Source organism: Plecotus auritus (genome assembly GCF_963455305.1).
Source record: "Plecotus auritus genome assembly, chromosome: 1".
Lineage (NCBI taxonomy): Eukaryota > Metazoa > Chordata > Mammalia > Chiroptera > Vespertilionidae > Plecotus > Plecotus auritus.
The window spans coordinates 179,573,156-179,593,297 of NC_137770.1; positions in this window are offsets into that span (position 1 = coordinate 179,573,156).

Here is a 20,142-nt window from a genome sequence, read left to right on the forward strand (position 1 = left end):
TCCCATGCTTCCCCACATACATGAATATGGAAAGAATGGAAAAATTCATTGACATAGCTTGCTCATTTGTTTGGTTTTTTTTTTCTTATGAGTATTTTGAAATCATATGCATTCCTCTGGGAGACATGCCATAGGTCTTTAAGAATATAGAAAAGGAAAGCCAAGGAGTGTGGCATGGATACTTGGAGGATTAGTGTTTTTATTGCCAAGATATTTTAAAGTCGTAACTCAGCATAACAATCTTTTAAAGTCACTACTAGTTCCCAAGTAGTGATTTTATATGGAGTGTAAGCTAATTCAAATTGATTTAATTAGCTCATAGAAAGAAACTATCAGAAATGAATGTTTATTGAAATTGAAGATTTTAAGTAAAAGAAGTATATCTTTTTCTATCAATTAGATTTATTTTGATAGATGATTCCTCAAAGTTTGAAAATAATTTGATAGAGCAGAAAAGTGTTGCCTTTGTTGTTATATTAGAACCTAACTGGAGCACTTGTATCAATGTTACATATTTTATGTGCCCTGATCAATATTATTCAATAATTGGCCTTTATTGTTATTAGTTCACTTGGATATTATAGTGAAATTATTGTGATTGAACATGTGGTAAAGATGTGTTTATCAATAGTTTTGTGTAATTAATTTTAGCCTTTTAAAGGTTGAGTTGGCAAGTAGTCAGAATCATATATGCTTCCTGCATGTAGTTTTCTGTTTGGATTATCCCTAGTGCTTGGGAAGTAAAGGAAACAGATAATATTTCCAAACTATGTCATCATTTTTATGTTAAATAGGGTTTTCTTTGTATAACTCATCCTGAATAATACTTATTTTTTCCTATGTAAAACAGTCACAGGAACTTCTTTAAAGAAAAATATGAAGTTAAACATGAGAAATTAATTTTTTTAGCATTTTTATATGACTGTTGCTTTCTCTTTTCTCATGAAGTCATGATCTTCTGAAAAAATATTTGGAGAATAAAAGAAATGCCACATGGTGAGTCCCAGCTTTAAGGGGAGTCATAGAACCACGAAAGCTTTATTTGTAGAAGATTGTTACATGAGAGAAATGACACACCACGGGGGCACACATACTGCTCAGTGGGAACCTCAGAGTGAGGATGTTTCTGAGACAATGTGTTAAACCGCGCAGGGATGTACACAAGCATAGAGGGCATGTGTATGACTTTCCAACAGAATGATCGCTTTATTTTCAAATCTAATGTTTCCTTGTTACTTTCTAGATTATGCAATGTATTTCACTGGGTAACCATGGCAGTGCAGTAATTCTCAGGTTAAAGCTTTTCCTTGAAACAAAGCTTACTGCTTTTTTTCTTCTTCTTTTTAGCAGCAGGAAACGTTTGACTGAAAAGCAAATAACAATCTTTTGAGACTAGATACATGCTGTGTAATTCTGAGTTCAACATGTGTCTTGGGGCTATGTTTAATATTTTTTTTTTCCTGAGGCACTTCTAGTTTGTCTGACTAGAGATGCAAAAGATATTTTTTTCTTTTCTTTTTTTTTTTAAATAAATCTTTATTGTTCAGATTATTACAGGTGTTTCTCTTTTTTCCCCCCATAGCTCCCCTCCACCTGATTCCCCACCCCACCCCATGCCCTTGCCCCCCGCCACTGTCTTCATCCATAGGTGTAAGATTTTTGTCCAATCTCTTTCTGCACCCCTCACACCCCCTTCCCCCTGAGAATTGTCAGTCCACTCCCTTTCTATGTCCCTGATTCTATTATATTCACCAGTCCATTCTGTTCTTCAGATTTTTTATTCACTTGATTTTTAGATTCACTTGTTGGTAGGTATGTATTTGATGTCATTTTGTTGTTCATAATTTTTATCTTTACCTTTTTCTTCTTCTTCCTCTTCTTAAAGAATACCCTTCAGCATTTCATGTATTCCTGGTTTGGTGGTGATGAACTCCTTTAGCTTTTTCTTGTCTGTGAAGCTCTTTATCTGACCTTCAACTCTGAATGATAGCTTTGCTGGGTAGAGTAATCTTGGTTGTAGGTTCTTGCTATTCATCACTTTGAATATTTCTTGCCACTCCCTTCTGGCCTGCATAGTTTCTGTTGAGTAATCAGCTGACAGTCGTATGGGTGCTCCCTTGTAGGTAACTAACCGTTTTTCTCTTGCTGCTTTTAATATTCTCTCTTTGTCTTTTGCTATTGGCATTTTAATTATGTTGTGTCTTGGTGTGGTCCTCTTTGGATTCCTCTTGTTTGGGGTTCTGTGTGCTTCCTGGACTTGTAAGTCTATTTCTTTCACCAGGTAGGGAAAGTTTTCTGTCATTATTTCTTCTAATAGGTTTTCAATATTTTGCTCTCTCTCTTCTTCTGGCACCCCAAAAATTAGGATGTTGGTACGCTTAAAGTTGTCCCAGAGGCTCCTTACACTATCTTCATATTTTTGGATTCTTTTTTCTTTTTGTTTTTCTGGTTGGGTGTTTTTTGTTTCCTCATATTTCAGATCTTTGGTTTGATTCTTGGGGTACGTTGATCTACAGTTGAGTTTCTGTATATTCTTTATTTCAGACAGTGTATGCTTAATTTCTGACTGGTCCTTTTCCATTTTTTTGGCATTCTCATTAAGATCCTTAAAGGTCTCACTAAGTTCCTCAGCGGTTTTTAGAAGATTTTTGAGTAACCTTATAAATGTGGTTCTGAACTCTATGTCGTCCAGTAGTTTGCTTTCCTCCATTTCTTTCATTTGTGATATGTTTCTTTGTCTCCGCATTTTGCTGCTTCCTTGTGTTGATGGAGTGGCTTTGTGTGGTAGGTGACCTACAGGGGCCAGTAGCTCAGCCTCCCCAATCACCTGAGGTGGACGCCTTTGGTACACCCCTTTGTGGGCTGAGTGCAAAGTCTTGGTGTAGTTAAGCCTTGATTGCTGTTGGTACACTGGGAGGAATTGACCTCCAGGCCAATTGGCTGTGAGAACCCGCTGTGTCTATAATGGAAGAACTGCTGCACTGGAGACACGCTTATGGTGCAGGACTTGTTTCAGTGGGGCTTTGGTGCTCACTGAGTCTGCCTCTTGAATGTGTCACTTATGGATGTGAGGAGTTGAAATCTGGTGTCTCACACTGACCACTAGGTACACTGGCTTCTGGATCTCCAATGGGGTGCAGGTCAGCTACTGTCTGAGGCCACCCAGCAGGAGCTACAGCGAGAACTACAGTTTTCTCCTCTTTGCTTGGGGTTTGGAGGTTTTGGAGCTGTCTGACCTGGGCTGCAAATTTGCTAGGTTAAGCTGTGATAGGGCAGGTCATTCATATGCTAAAGCCGCTGCTTGGAGCTTGGGTGGGTTTGTAGATTGTGCGGGGCGGGGGTCTCAGGGCGTGACTAGGCTAGGGCGTGTCAAACAGCGATGGCTGTCAGTTAGCCGGCTCTGCGAGTCCGACTGCATCCCTGTGTACCGTGTCCCAGCGCAGTAAACAATTATTCCTGCGCGCAGCCCTGCAAGCAAGTCACCCTCACTTTTCGATCCGACAGCAGACAGTCCAGCTTCTCCCTGTAGGAGTTTGGGTCCCCCGCGCGTCTCCCCAGAAACTGGAGTTCGGAGTAATCAGGAGCTTGTCTCCCTTCGGGTTGAAAAAAGCAGCGCTCCCAGTCGCCCGTCGCCAGCCCGATTCGCGCACCTCGTACCTCAGCTTTTCAGCACTTATGCACCCCTCAATGCGCTTTGCTCTTTCCTTCTAGTTGTAGAACTTCCACTCAGCCAGCTTCCCCGTGGTTCTGGGTGATAGACGTTTTGTCTTTTAGTTGTAGTTTTGAAATTGTTGTGCGAGGCAGCTGTTTAGGTGTTTACCTACGCCGCCATCTTGGATCCTCTCAAAAGATATTTTTTTCACGTGTTAAGACTCTCTGTTGATATAGGCAAGAATGAAAAATTGCAAATTATATTTTGCTTTCTCTTTATAGTATATTCTGACTAAAAACATTTTTTTCCTGTTTGGGCTTATCAGTACCTTCTTTGAAGATATTTTCATGTTTAGGGTAATAGAAGTACAGAGTGAAAGTACTGAAGAAATTTGTTACTGTTAGTCATGTATAATTTATAAAACACATTTGCTCTCTCTCTGATTTTTCAAAATATGTATATGTGTAAGTCATTTTTGATTATTCATTTGTGTCCATGAAATTCAAAGAGAACATAAAAACAGTTTCTCTCTCTCCAAGAGTGAAACTTAAGATAAAAAAGCCTGCCAATATTTAGACTCATGTGGACAATAGCTACTTATTGCTATATACAGATGTTAATAAGCTCAACAAAGTAAATTACTTCATCTGCTTTTCCTCAACCAAGATACTTAGAAATCAATGGGAACTTGAAATTGTGCCTACTTAATAGTTCCTTTGGTTATTTATTTTTGTCCTAAGCATCCCTTTCTCAAACGTTTGATGTGTAATGTTTGGCAAAAACACTGTTTTAGTGCTGAGAGACTGAGTTGTGTGTTTTTTTGATCATTGTAAACACAAATAATTAATATAGTTTTTTGACCATTGTAAACACAAATCATTAATCTAGTTTTTACCTGCATTTGTAGTTTTTAAATATAAGTTATTTGATTCAAATTGACTACATAGTGTATCAGTCTCAAAGAATGAGATAGTGTTAGCATAGATAATTAGATATTAATAAAGGAAGGAAGCAAAGGGAATCAGACATTGTTGAGCCTAATGGGCTGGGGAGCTGAATTGGACACAGCCTGCTTGCTTTACTAGAAAGTTACAGCTTCACACACTCCCCAGGGAACCACCAGTCCATTCTCCACAGATTACTGGGGGTGGTTATGGAGCAATAAAGAGGGAGGTAGGCGCATGCACAATAGGAGCCAAGATGGCAGCCATAGTGGTCTGAAAGTCTATCTAGCCTGGGAAAAGGATAAGGTTGGATAAGAGACACAAAACCCCAGGAGATCTAGGAAATTAGGAAATTAATTGGTTAGGGAGGATCCAGTGCCAGCCCAAGTGAATTGGGAAGTTAATCAGTTAGTTTAAAGAAGTGCCTGGTTCTCTCTCTCTCTCTCTCTCTCTCTCTCTCTCTCTCTCTCTCTTTCTCTCTCTGTCATGTGCACATATTTTCACTCTCAGTAACATGAGCTGGCCCTGTTTGGTCCAACATTCTCTCTCCTTAGCAAACATGTGGCCCCAGCAGCTGCTTGTGGTGCTCTACTGGGCACAACATAAGCCTGGAACACACTATGCTAGCTAGATGGGGAGAGATAGGAACTAAGCTCCAGCATAGCACCAAATTTTCACTTATTCCAATAAGTACTCATTATCATTTTTTAAAACTTAAATAAAATAAACAGGAAAATAATTATATTAATTGAAGCTTTTCTCTCTAAAAGTCATAAAGGCTTTGAGTCCACCTGTTAGGCTTTCTCCTTTTTTCTAAACATCCTCCATGATCCTGGTTTTCCAAGGACTAGGGTGGGAGGAACAGTTTGTGCCACATGCAAGCAATGAGGAAGTATATTATAACATATTTAAAAACAATAAATCCACTAAAGGTCAGCTGGATGTTTATTATCACTACGAGTTAGAAATTTTAACAATATTAGTGATAAAATGTCACTCTCACCATATTTTCCACTCCACTATCACCACTTTTCCATGTTCTACTTTCAGTTAACAAACTTAACTAATATAATGTCATATGTCAGTTATCCTATATAATAAGAGAGGAATATGCTAATTATCCATTACACCATGAGGAGCAACGACTGACCACATAACGACCGGATCATGGATCTGCAGGAGGGTGGGGCAGCAAACTACAAGTGGGCAGTGGAGAGCTACAGGAGGGGGCAGGGCAGCAAGCTATGGCGGGGGATGGAGGGAGGGGGGCAAGGGAGCTACAGGAGGGTGGGGCAGCAGGCGGAGAGCTACAGAGGGTGGCAGAGAGCTACTGGCACACGGATTCATGCACAGGTCTACTAGTGTATCAATAAAGAAAAATGTTTGTCTAGGTAACAAATGTACTACTCTGTAACTTCTATCATGTCTCAATTTTAGACAACTTTTTCTCCAGTTAATTCTGGAATGGGAACTTGAAATTGTGCCTGTGTGTGTGTGTGTGTGTGCATGTGCGTGTTTGGATATGCATTTAATACTGAATGGTTTGTGTATTTGTGAGTGTGTATGTTTTGGGGGTGGCAATTAGTAATTATTATAAACTAAATTTTTCTTTTATTAAATTTACTTTAGTCATAATAGAAATTTACATTCATAAAAAAGGAAAGAGCCTCAAGAAAGTTTATGTAATCTCCAATTTTATCTCAAAAGAACAACTAATGTTAGTTAACCGTTTGGTGCATATCATCCCATAAGCCGGTATTTCTTCCTTCTCATCTTTTTAGACATAGTCTAAACATAAACAAATTTAATCATTTCAAAATTCAGTTTTCTTACATATGTATTATCCTCTGTATAATCAAATTAAATAACTTGGCTTCATATGTATTTCAAATAGCTTGAGTTTTATAAAGTAACAGTGACCCGGTGCACAAATTCATGCACATTGAAAGGAAATTAATTAGAAGAAATATTTTAATATTGCCATTCGCCCTTTCTCTATAATAGAAGTATCAACCAAATTCACGATCAACAATGACAAATCGAAACACACGTGTGCGATTAGCACCAGCAAGAGCTTTACGTGTATCATGCAAGTGTGAATCAACTTAGCCTTTTATATATATAGAATAAACTTGCTTATTTAGACCTACGTTCTGATGTAGCTAAACTTTTTCCAGCCCAGTGAACTTCTCTTTCAGGTAATTGTCAGCAACACAGCAGTAAATATCAACACGAAGCAGATTATTATTGTAGATCACACAGGGAGAACAAAGGGTAAAATATTTAACTGCAGCAGTGTTTGACTATATTCTGTGCAGTGAGAAAACATGAAGTCATTTTCAAGGTCCACCATTTCTTTTTTTTTTTAATATTTTATTGATTTTTTACAGAGAGGAAGGAAGAGGGATAGAGAGTTAGAAACATCGATGAGAGAGAAACATCGATCAGCTGCCTCCTGCAAACCTCCTACTGGGGATGTGCCCACAACCAAGTTACGTGCCCTTGACCGGAATTGAACCTGGGACCTTTCAGTCCACAGGCCGACGCTCTATCCACTGAGCCAAACCAGTTTTGGCAAGGTCCACCATTTCTTCCTTCTTTTCAGTCAGATCAAGTTTCTAAACTTTCTAAATCTCCGTTTTCTGGCTAATGAAAAGAAAATTAAAATCCACCGAGTCTCCTATCTACCTACTCCAGGACTTCTGTGAGGATCAAATGAAATGAGGCATGGAAAAATGCTTCACAGACATTTGGTTAAAGTGTAAAATGTTTCCACCTGCTATAAAACAAGTCATGTTTCTGGACTGAAGAAGCTCCAATGAGGCTAGTGGCCAGGGAGAGGAAGCTGGGCGTTGCTACATGACATCATTACCTGGTGCACACAGCCACTGTTTCTGGGCTGGGCCGGGCTGCATTTTGCACCATGGGGTCTTGGCAGCATCATCTACAATTTGGTGGGCTGTAACTCCGGGGTTGTGGTGGGGCCTGTGTCCCACTTGGGGGAAGCCAAGTGTTGCTTTGTTGGTGCCAGGTCCACAGTGGCTTTTCTCTGTAAATGGCCAGTGCGTGTCATGGCAGCTCTTGTGTTGAGCATCTGCCCCCTGGTGATCAGTGCGTGTCATAGCTACCAGTTGGATGGACACTTAGCATATTAGCCTTTTATAAATATAGACTAGAGGCCCGGTGCATGAAAATTCATGCACTGGATGGGGGGTCCCTCAGCCTGGCCTGCCCCCTCTCACAGTCCGGGAGCCCTCAGGGGTGGGAGGCAACCCAGCAATCAGAGGAAGGCGATGCCCCCATCACACCTCTGCTGCTGCCACTGCCGGCAGTGCAAGCCTCGGGCGGCCCTGTTTAACTGAGCCTCAGGCTGGCCCTGGGTGGCTGGGCAGCCACCATCTGAGGCTTGCTTGCACCTCGGGTGTCAGCTGGACAGCTGCCATCCTAGGCTTGCCTGCACCTCGGGCTGGCCCTGGGTGGCTGGGGGTCTGAGGGGACTGAGGAACTCCAGAGGTAGGCTCGTGGAGCGGCCAGACCCACCTGGGGGCGGGCCCGGCCATGCCGCATGCCTGCCACCTCAGCAGGGCTGAGGGGATGGCACCACCATCTTGTGGCTGTGGGTGCCGCCATCTTTGAGGGTGTGGCAGTCAATTAGCATATTCCCTCCTTATTGGCTGTGGGCGCCTCCATCTTTGTGAGGGCATGATGGTCAATTACCATATTCCCTCTTTATTAGGTAGGATAGTTCTTTAAAGTGAGGCATGCTCAAAGTAGACTCTCCTTAATTGTCTGTCCTTTTGGTTACTGCTTCTTTAAATTCTTGTTATGTCATAGTGCCTTGACCAGCACATAAAGGTAGGCAAGGAATGACAGAACCTTTTCTAGGCACTTGTGCTCCTCCTTGCCTTCCTGACTTTCTGACAAAGAGATTTCTGCCTCCATGTTTCAGCTTCTGTATCTGTGTCTTTATGTGGCATTTCTACAGACCCCTGTTTTGGCTCTTTAAGCTTTATCTTTCTATTTAGTTTTGCTTGTGTCTCTGTTTTTTTGTCTTCTTGGTAATCATGGGTCAGACACAACTGATTTTACCTCTCCTACCCTGTGAGTTCTAATCTCAAAAAAGTATAACTGCCTACTATCTTTATTGTCCTTGCTCTCCCTCAGCTATTTCAGAATCAAAATGTACAGAACTAAAACTGGTACTTCCTTCCTGATTTTTCTCTTTCCTTGTTCTCTCTCTCTCTCTCTCTCTCTCTCTCTCTCTCTCTCTCTCTCTTTCTCTCACTGTTGGTCAATTATGGCAACATCCTATTCAGTATATTTGACTTCTTCCTCTGATCATTGCCATATCTAATTGGACAACCAACCCATTATTTCCAGATGAGTCCCCAACTTTCTCTTCAAGATGTTACAGACTATCTTGATTTAGTATGACATCACCTAAGGTTTGGTTCCTTTTATTCCCAAAGGAGATAAAAATGATCATAGTAATTCCATACCCAAATTCTTTAGAATTAACTCAGTTTCTTACTATGTGATATTAACATGCATTTTTAAATTTTTATAAATGTTATCGGGTTGTTATTATATAGAAAACTGAACACTCTATTAAGCCAATAAATGGGGAATTTTATATCTGAATATCATGATGATATATGTTTGCCTGATTTTTAAAAAAATGCTTCTAGCTATGTGGGAGTATTTTCAATTTTTGTTTTTCTAGAACATTATTCCTAGAAAAGTGGCAGCTAATTAAATTGCCTGACCAGAAAACCACAATGTTTTGAAGGTATAAAACTTTGGTTGTATGTGGTTTTTGTTTGGGTTCAATTGAAGTTTTTATTTCTGTGTGAAAGAGAAGCTAAATGATAGAGAGAAGGAAGTTTGTGGTTTTAGTTATCTGTGAGAAATTTCAAAGCAAGTTGGTTAAATAAAATACTCTTCTTAAATATCTTTTTTTCATTCCCAGTTCCACTTTGTAGGCCAAGTTACCACAAAGTTATTTGACACGTTAGATCATTTTCTGCCTAATGGAAAGAACTGGGATTCAATTGAACCAGGAGGGAGTTGATGTGCTGCTGTATAGTGTTTATAGGGGAAAGAAGAAATTTAGTAGTCTAGGTCCAGGTTTATAATGACCACCTCCAGATGGTTTGAACGACTTACTACCAGTTCTAAAAGTATCTTTTCTTGTGTCCATTGGTTATGCTTATATGCATGCATACAAGTCCTTCGGCTGATCTCTCACCACTGCGGGTGAGGGGGTGAGGGCATGTGCCGGGGGGTAGGGGAGTCCGGGGGAAGATCAATGGGAGAAAAAAGGAGACATATGTACTATTATTTGTAATACTTTAAACAATAAAATAAAATTTAAAAAAATTTAGCATGACCAATAAAGTTTCAAAATCATAAAGAAAATAAAAATAAATAAAAATAAATTTAAAAAGTATCTTTTCTTTTAAAAAGCTAAAAGTCTCCTGATATAGAACTTTATGTAGTAGTGCATGTTATATACTTGGGAATTTGAGCAAGAAAAATGGTGTAAAGCAAGGAAGGAGAGAAGACTGATTCTCCTAGGAGCTCCCATTCTAGATGACATCAATTACAGCGACCTGTGCAATTAAGTTCTCATTTCCAAGTGGCACAGAGGGCACTGGGCTTTTTCTTTTTCCTAATGGTCAATCAGAAAAGAAAAGAGAGCACCTGTCCTTGATTAATGAAAACAAAACAAAGTTGTTTGGACATAGATATGAATTTCAAAACCCAAAGAAGTCGCCTTTCATGATTGCTTTCAAATATTCATAAAACTAAATCCACAATTGTCGCTGTCACAAATTTCTAAAGAGATCATTAAATGAAAGAAAAGTTTGACAGAAATAGTTTATACACTAATTTCTTAGTCATAAACATTTATCAAGGTGCAGAGGCATTTCTTTTCATCTCCCATTGTTTATACAAGAAATTGATGACAGGCTGCTAAAGTATAATTAATCACAAGACATATAGTGAAATCATTTAAATGTGCTAGTGCTCCTTTTCCTACCACCTTGCTTTCTTGTTTTAGAGATAAAATAATGCTTATTCTCTAGAGTCTACAGATTCCAGATAAATGCCTTACCATGTAGAGAATCCATTCTTACCGCAACATACAGTATTTTAATGTTTTAAAATTGCAAAGCAGTTTCAATAACTCCATCAGCTGTATTCTTATTTAAACCTTGGCATGACTTATTTAGTGTGGAGTCTCTGGCAGTGTTCCTTAATCACAATCTAGTTTTCATTTGTCTACTCTGAGTTTGCATTTATCTTCTGACCAAGTCACCAAAACAATCTAATTTTTTAAACCTATTTACCAGTTTTCTCAGTTTTCTCAGTTTTCTCCCTCCGGTTTCATTTTTAATGTAATCAGTTAACAGACTGGTCTCCTTTCAATAGTTTTTTAAGGTCACTTTATTATTAATACACTTTATGGTTCATATAACATGAATACTGTATGAATGTAAAATGGATTCTTGAACACATTATACATGTAATTTGTTTTAAAATTTAAAACTTCCTTTGGTGAATAATCATCTGGTAATTCTGATCTACTTTTGTCATTAGTAAAAGCATAATTATGCTTTTGGAATTTTTCTGCTATGAATAAAAGTAATAGAGTATTTACTTATATAATTAAGGATGTGTATTCTATTCAAATTAAAATAACATTCTTTTAATTGTATGCTTTTTAACATTTTATTTTAGAAAATGAAAAATCTCTTTTATAGTTTCCATAAAAACCCAAAATGGTTATTTTGGAAGATTTTGAATATATTCAGTGAATCTGGCTTGTATCTTCCATCGGTAATAATGTCAATGCATTGACTGGGTAAGGCTTCTCCAGAAGATGGGGTTAAATTCAGTGGCTATGCAATTCTCATGACCTTTTTCAAATACTGGAGATAACTTAGTGATTTCCCATTTCTCAGCTATAATAATTCTTTTGAATGTTGTGAACTTTTTAAAAATGTCACTAAAATGTTAACTATTTTTTCCTTCACACCTTTGTGGGTTTTGACTATACTAGCCTGGGTGCTAAAAAGTCTATTGCAAATATCTTTAACAAACTCTATAACTATTTCTCAACTTATAGGTAACCCTATTTCACACTTGAATGCATGATTTATGGCATTGATTAATCAATGATCTAGTTTTCTGAAAGGACATGGAAAAAGATTACTGGTTTTCTTTTTATTCATGATTGTTTATTTAAAATAGCTATTTTTTTATTTTAACACTTTTATTGTGTTGTTCATATGCTTTATGTACAATTTTTTGTTAAACTCCAAGAATATGTGAATATATAACCATTGGTAAAGCAGTGGAACACCCCCACAAAAGACAAATGTGATAGACTTCTATATCTAAAAAGTAAAAAGTTTATATAAAAACTAAACAAACATTTAAAATCCTCAGAAAGAAACAGAAAAATAATATGAGTAGATACCACAGATAATGGACAGATCTGGATCATTTACTATGTGCCCAGCTCTCTTCTAAGGACGGCTCATTCCCATTAATTGAAAAAGAAACCAAGCACATATCCCCATTCACAAAACGACTAAGAGAAAATACCTGGCTTTAAATCTGAAATGTGTAACTCAAGAGGACATAACTTTTAACCTCTCCACTAAGAGTTGAACTATATATAATTATTTCCATTAGGAATGAAGGAGTTCAGAATATAGTACCCCCAAAGATGCCATTCTGGCCCGAAGGAAGAAAAGTTGAGACTGAGAGAATTCTATATAGACTTTGTTAAAATAATTATCTTCCTTTAGCGCCTCATTCCAATTATGTAAAGTTCAAAAGCAGGCAAAACTTAACTAATCCTGGTCTTCAAAATCACAATACATGTGACTCTGACAGGTTCTGAAGCAGATGCATGGAGCTGTGACTTGGTGGAGCCTTCCAGAGGACTGGAAATATTTTATTTCTGACTCGAGTGCTTTTTACACAGCAGTGCTCACTTTTGGAAGATTCATAGGGTACACTTATTTGTGCATTTTTCTCCATGTATGTTATGCTTTAATAAACATTTACTTAACTAAATACATGGAGACATTAAAGAAGATTAAATATATGTCTAATGCCAGTTCCAGAAAAGGGAAATAAAAAATGGAGAAGAGATTCACAAATAATCTTAGCTGAGAATTTTACAGAAATAAATGAAGCCTTAAAGTCTTCAGAAAACAAACATAAAACTTCTCAGGTCTCTGGATCAGGCATAGTCGTAAGTACTAAAGAACAAAATAAAAACCACCTCTAATAAGTTAAATAAGAAAGCAAGATACAAAATAAAACATATAACATTCCAGTTAGTAATAAGTAGGAAAAATAAAGCAGAGAAAGAGGCTATGAAATATTGGGTTTGGGGATCAGTGTTGAAATCTTAAATGGAGGTTTTCGAGGTAGCCTTACTGAATGTAAAGAGACAAAAATATTCAGATGCAGGTAGGTAGGTAGATGGGGTAGTGGGAATTTATATGAGAGGAGGAGGGGAGAAAGTGAGACTTTCTTCTACCAATATTGTAGCTAATTCTCCATAGTTAAATCATAATTCAGTTAAATGTTGCCAGATTATGAGGGATATGCCATGGTGTTATATAATGACTAAACAGAATAACAGTATTCATCAATTATTAACATACTAGAGGCCTGGTGCATGAAATTTGTGCACTGGAGGGTGGTCCCTCAGTCCGGCCTGTGCCCTCTTGCAGTCCGGGACTCCTCGCTCTTTACTGCCCACCTGCTCACTGCTCCTTACCATTCAGCTCGCTGCTCCTTAGCGCTGCTGTGGAGGTGTGAGAGGCTCCAGAGGCCAGCCATGAGCCCAGCTTCTGGTTGAGCGATGCTCCCCCTGTGGGAGCACACTGATCATCAGGGGGCAGATCCTGCATTGAGTGCCAGCCCCCCTGGTGGTCAGTGCACATCATAGTGACAGGTCGTTCTGGTCATTCCACAATAACGGTCGCTTTTGTTATATAGATCATATCATTTGCACCCTCCCTATCTTTATCTTACTGTCTTTTTTCCTCCCCGTCCTCATCCTCCTCTCCCTCCCGTTCCTCCCCTCTTCATCAACCTCCCCCTCACACCTTCTCTCTTATACACTATGTAAATGAAACATAATGTGGCTTTCGCCATCATTCTCTAGATATTTGAAAGGGAAAAATAACAAAGGACCATACTATTTAACAAGAATTACAGAAAGACAATAAAAATAACATACTTTTCTCTAATACTTATATGGATGTTGGACAGAGTTCATGCAAATAGACTTGATGATTTGGACACAGTCAGCCCAATAATATAGATTTTACAAATATTTAAGAGAAAAATAAATCTGAGACTATCTAACATCACAGCTGATATTGTTTAAAAGAGGCCTCCTTTGCCTGGCCAGTGTGGCTCAGTGGTTGGGCACCAACCTATGAACCAGAAGGTTACAGTTCAATTCCTGGTCAGAGTACATGCCCGAGTTTTGGACTCAATTCCCAGTAGGGGTGTTCAGGAGGCAGCTGATCAATGATTCGCTGTCATCACTAATGTTTCTATCTCTCCTCCCTTCTTTGAAATCAATAAAAATATATTAATAAATAAACAAAAGAGGCTGCTTTTGAAGCACATGGAAGGAGACTGAGTAGAGGACAGAGGACTTCTCTCTTACACATTCACTCTCACACACTACACACACATATTTATGCATTATGATTGTGGAATTTTTTATTTGGTAACCATTTGAATCTACCAGATATCGCAATCTTTTACCATCAAATACCTTAGCATGTACCTCTGACAACAAAGATATTCACCTACATAACAAAACAATGATCAAATCTGGGAAATTTTACATTATTACAATACTATTATCTATAATATAGTCTTTATTCTAATATTTCTAATTGCTCTAGTAATATTTTACATCCAGGATCTACCATTGCCTCTAATCACCATGCTCTTTTAGCCTCAAGATTTTAATCATAACAGTTCCTCAGTCTTTCTGGTCTTTCAGGACATTGACCTTTCTCAAGCTATTTTTTATTCTCTCTTCAAAATGTGTACTTTTAATCAGTAATGCAAAAGAATTCAGGTCATTGTCTTTTCATCCTTCTCTGACAGGAAACAGTGTTTTGTTTTTTAATATCCCACTGTGGCTTCAAAAGACATTCATCACCCCAGGAAAATGATAATAGTTGCTATCCTACAAAACACATGAATAAAAATACCCTAATGACTCATTGTGACAAAAGTGTGTTAGGTGATGTGTTTTACTTCACTAATAAATATATGCCATATTATTTATAATTTCAATGAAAACTATAAACATGGCAAATTAGAATATCGCCAATTTTGTTTTTATTTCATTATGAGTTTGAAACAAAACATACAGCTTTTAACATTGTATTGATTTTACCTCAATTGTAATTCAAATTTCAAACACATTCATCATGATTTCAATGAAATGGCATATATAAATTGTTCTTTAGTTCAGATTAATTTTAAATCAGTTTTTCAAACCATAAAACACAGAATATAAAAAGTCTAAGTGGACATTAGATGACTCTTTGCTCCAGACCGATGGTTTCAGATACTTTTATATTCTGAAAGCTACAATCTAAACATGGTTTCAATGAAGATCAAATACACTTAAGAGCCATCTCATATTCATTCTAATTTCAGCTGGGAAAATGCTTGGAATACAAAATAACTGTTTTCATCTCTATAAAACAAGGCTAGCCGTTCTTTTACTTCTCCCACTTGCATATGCTTTAAGAAAAAGCAAGTTGTTAATTAGAAGAGTTTTTGAATAGTTAAGAACTTATGATTATGTGCTATCATCCACATAACTTCATTTTTTTTTTCACCCAACAGTGTAATGATTGTTAAAGTTTACTTCTTTGGTCATTGTGACCCCTTCATTTTGGTTATTAAAGCTATTAAATTTTGTTTCTCTCTAGCTTCCTGTTAATATCACCCCATTTTCAGATGCCCTGTAGTTTAAGATTTAATGTTCCAGCATTTTAGTCTTTGCCAAACCTACACAGTCTCTTCATGTACTTTTCATTCTTCTGCAATTATTTGCAGCATTAGTGATTTTTAACAATTTATTTTATATTGCGTACCATCCTCAGCAGTGAAACAATATATAAATGTATTCTTGAACATTATGAATGTTTTATTTTTTATTTAACTTCTTTAAAGAATATGAGATTAAAGTACATTTATCAAATAGTCCAAGAGGATGAATCAATCATGTTTGTCAAGTAAGAGGTTAGGATGGAAACATATAGGACTTGGTAACATTTAAGTTTGATAAAAGTTGTTTCTATCCCAAAATCTGTGTCAAATACCTTACTAGTTTATCTCTATATTAATCATCATGGCTATTTAAATTCTCTAATTTAAAACAGGGCAAGCTTATTATCATTATTCTTTTTAAAATTTACCAATCTATTCTTTTTTTCTTATTAAATTTATTGGGGTGACATTAGTCAACATGAACATGTAGATTCCAGGTGTGGGTTCCCATGTTACAAGATCTGTATATTGTACCATGTGCTCACTACTCAAAGTCAAATCTCCTCTCACCATATATTAGGACTTCCTTTTCCCCAATCTACTCTTGTCTAGTTTTTCAGATAAGTTTTAGAATCACTCCACATATTTCCAATAGGCTATTTTTAGAGCATTTTTATGTTCATAGCAAAATTGAGTGGAAAATACAGAGTTCCTATATACTCTGCTCTACCCCAGCCTCACTCACTATCAACCTTCCCCACCACAGCAATACATTGGTTACAGTTGGTGAACCTGCATTATTAACACATTATTATCACCCAAAGTTCATAGTGTATGTTAGGGTTCACTCTTGGTGGTGTACATTCTATGGACTGGGACAATGTAAAATAATATGCATCTATCATTACGTATCGCTGCCCTAAAAGTCCTTTGTGCTCCACCTGTTCATCCTTCTCTTCCCACTGAACACTGGTAAACACTCATCTTTTTACTGTGTCCATAGTTTTTCCTTTCCAGAATGTCAGATATTGGAATCATACAGTAGTCTTTAAAGCTTGGCTTCTTTCACTTAGCAATATGCATCTAAGAGTCCTCCATGGCTTTTCATGGCTTGAAAGGTCATTTCTTTTTAGCACGGAATAAAATTCCATTGTCTGTACCACAGTTTGTTCTTCATTCACCTACTGAAGGATATTTTTGTTACTTCCACGTTTTGGCAATTATGAAAAGTTTCTATAAACATCCGTATGCAGGCATTTTTTTGCAGACATAACTTTTCAACTCATTTGGGTAAATATGGAGGAGTGGGACTATGGGTTATATAGTAAAAATATGTTTAGTTTTGTAGGAAACCACCAAACTCTCTTCCAAAGTGGCTATACCGTTTTACATTCTGACCAGCAAGGGGATGACTTTCTGCTAACTCACATCCTCTCCAGCATTTGGTATTGTCAGTGCTTAGGATTTTGGACATTTGAATAGATGTATAGTGGTATCTTCTTGTTTTAATTTGCAATATTCCCTAGTGACATATAGAGTTGAGCATGTTTTCATATGCTTATTTGCCATCGGTATATCTTTATTACTGATATGCCAGTTCAGATCTTTTGCCCATTTTTTAACCAGCTTGTTCAGTTTTAAGAGTTCATTGTATGTTTTGGATAAGAGTTCTTTATCAGATGTTTTTTACAAATATTTTCTCCCAATGGCTTGTTTTCTCATTTTCATTAGAGTGTCTTTGGCAGAACAGAAGTTTTTCATTTTAATAAAAGCCAACTTATCAATATATTTTTTTATGAGTCATGCCTTTGGTGCTGTATCCAAAAAGTCATTGCCAAAACCAAAATCATCTAGGTTTCCTCCTACATTCTCCTCTACGTGTTTTATGTTTTTATATTTTACATTTAGGTCTATGATGCATTTTTTAGGTAAATTTTTTGAAGAATGTAAGGTCTGTGTTTAGAACCATTTTCTGCATGCATTTGGATGTCTAGTTGTTCTAGCATCATTTGTTGAAAAGATAATCTTTGCTTCATTATATTGTCTTTGCTCCTTTGCCAAAGATCAGTTGACTATATTTGTGTGGATCTTTTTCTGGGCTCTTTATTCTGTTCCATTTATCTCTTTGTCTGTTCTTTCACCAATAATACATTATCTAGATTCTATACCTTTATAGTAAGTCTTGAAGTTGAACAGTACACATATTTGACAGTGAACAATAGCTATGTTTAGAGACATATAGATAACTCTATAAAATGACTGTGACAGCATTCTATTTTTTCATATATTAGGAATAATTTATAAAACATTATGAGAAGTGCTTTGTAAAAAAAATTGAAAGACTACATTAGTATGTAGCATTCTTACTATATAAAACAATAGAGTAGATAAAATCTCAGATCGCAATTTCTGAAGAATCAGGATGGTTTCCTAAAAATAAAATCCTACACCTGATATACACTTGTTGTTTCTCTTACTTATTTTAATGTTCAATTTTAAGAAAAACATTTAAATTTTCATGGGCCCATAATGTGAAGATATAACATCTAATCATTTGTTTTTATAACTCTGATAATTGTAACACCAATGATCTTTAAGAACATTCTTTCCCTGTTGACTTGAAATGCCAGTTTTACCATATGGTAAATGCCTATGTTTATTTTAAGCCCAGCAAGCTACTTTTCCACCCATTTTTGTGCTTGGGCCACATTGTTTTAAGGATGACAAATTTGCATTATTATATAATATCTGGTCCCATACTGTCTCCCTAAATCTCTCTAAGATGGGCTTTCAATTTCAGACTTTTTCAGATCCAGAAGCCTTTGGGGAAAGGTGTAGAGAGAACCTTTGCAGTGAACAAACACAAGAAGAGTCTCATTTCTTTCCTCTGCTATAGGTAAAGCCTGATACCTTCCCTCCTCTTCTACTTCCTGGTACAAATATTCAAAGATGCTAGTATCTCAGCTTTGTGTGACTCCTATTGGCAGAAACAAAATTGACATGCTCATTTCATGAAGTTTATTCTGTGTGCTGTGCCAGAATGGAAACTTAGAGCATCTAAAAACTATGCTGAATCCAAAACTTCAAATATATTTTACTCCCAATGATACTACATTACTTCCTCATTTTGGAATTAAAAATGACAAAATTTCAACTTCTTGAAGTCAGGAATTTTTTTTTTTTAAATTGGTTGAGGATGGGAGATAGGCCTAAATGTACTTCTAAATCTCCCTTCAGTCTATTCTTATCACTGTATATCTATTAGTAATTCTTTGAAAATTTCAGCAGATAAATGTTCTATTCCTGTTTTTCAATGTTAACACAGGGTTTTCCTGAATCATGTATTTCTTTGGTCATTAGATGGGATTTTGATGCCAGTTATAGAGAAAAACAAACATAAAAGAAAGACATCAGATGGAGATTCCCTCAATTAAGTGTATTTAATTTATAAATATACATACATCTAAATTTATCTTATAATCATTTCCAACTGTTATAATACAGCACTCCTTTTTCTAACTAACATCAATTCCTCCAAATGCCTTATGCTATGGGCCTTTCTGTAACATTTCACTGTCAGTTATCCCCACTCATTCTCAACTACAAGGTGATGCCCATTGTCTCTTATATAGTTTCCAATCTCTTCTGTTAAAAAATAACTGTAGCCTTGGCTGGTTTGGCTCAGTGGATAGAGAGTCAGCCTGCAGACTGAAGGGTCCCAGGATTTATTCCAGTCAAGGGCACATGTCCATGTTGCGGGCTTGATCTCTAGTAGGAGGAGTGCAAGAGGCAGCTGACCAATGATTCTCTCTCATCATTAATATTTCTATCACTCTTCCTCTCAATATATATATATACAGTAGTGGCCCGGTGCATGAAATTCATGCACATTAAAAGGGGATTAATTAGAGGAAATAATTTAATATTGCTATTTGCCCTTTCTCTATAATACCGGTAGAAGTGTCAGAGATGAAAGAAAATTAGTAAAATGTATATGAAAACCTTCCTCCTGTCAGAGTCTGGGGTGCACCATGGGACCCAGAGTCAAGTCCCCACCCACCCACGTGCACATCAAAATTGCCTGAGACCCAGACCCAGCCGGCCCCCCACCCCCCATTGGGCTAGATCCAGACCCGGCCAGTCCCACCCTTGTCAAGCCTCACTAGGCAGGGAGCGTAGCCTCAGGTCCCCTGGCCCGGCACCAGGATCGGGGGGGCATGCCTTGAGGTCCCCTGTCAAGCCCTGACAAGCAGGGAGGTGCAGCCTCAGGTCCCCCATCAAGCCCCACTGGACAGGGGGTGCTGCCTGAGTTCCCCCAACCCAGCACTGGGGGTGCACCTTGAGGTCCCCTGTCAATCCCCACTGGGTGGGAAACATGGCCTGAAGTCCCCTGTCAAGCCCCACCTGGGGGGGGGGGCATGGCCTGAGGTTCCCCTGGGCTGGCACTGGGGCTGGGGGAGCAGCCTTAGGTTCCCTAGACCAGCA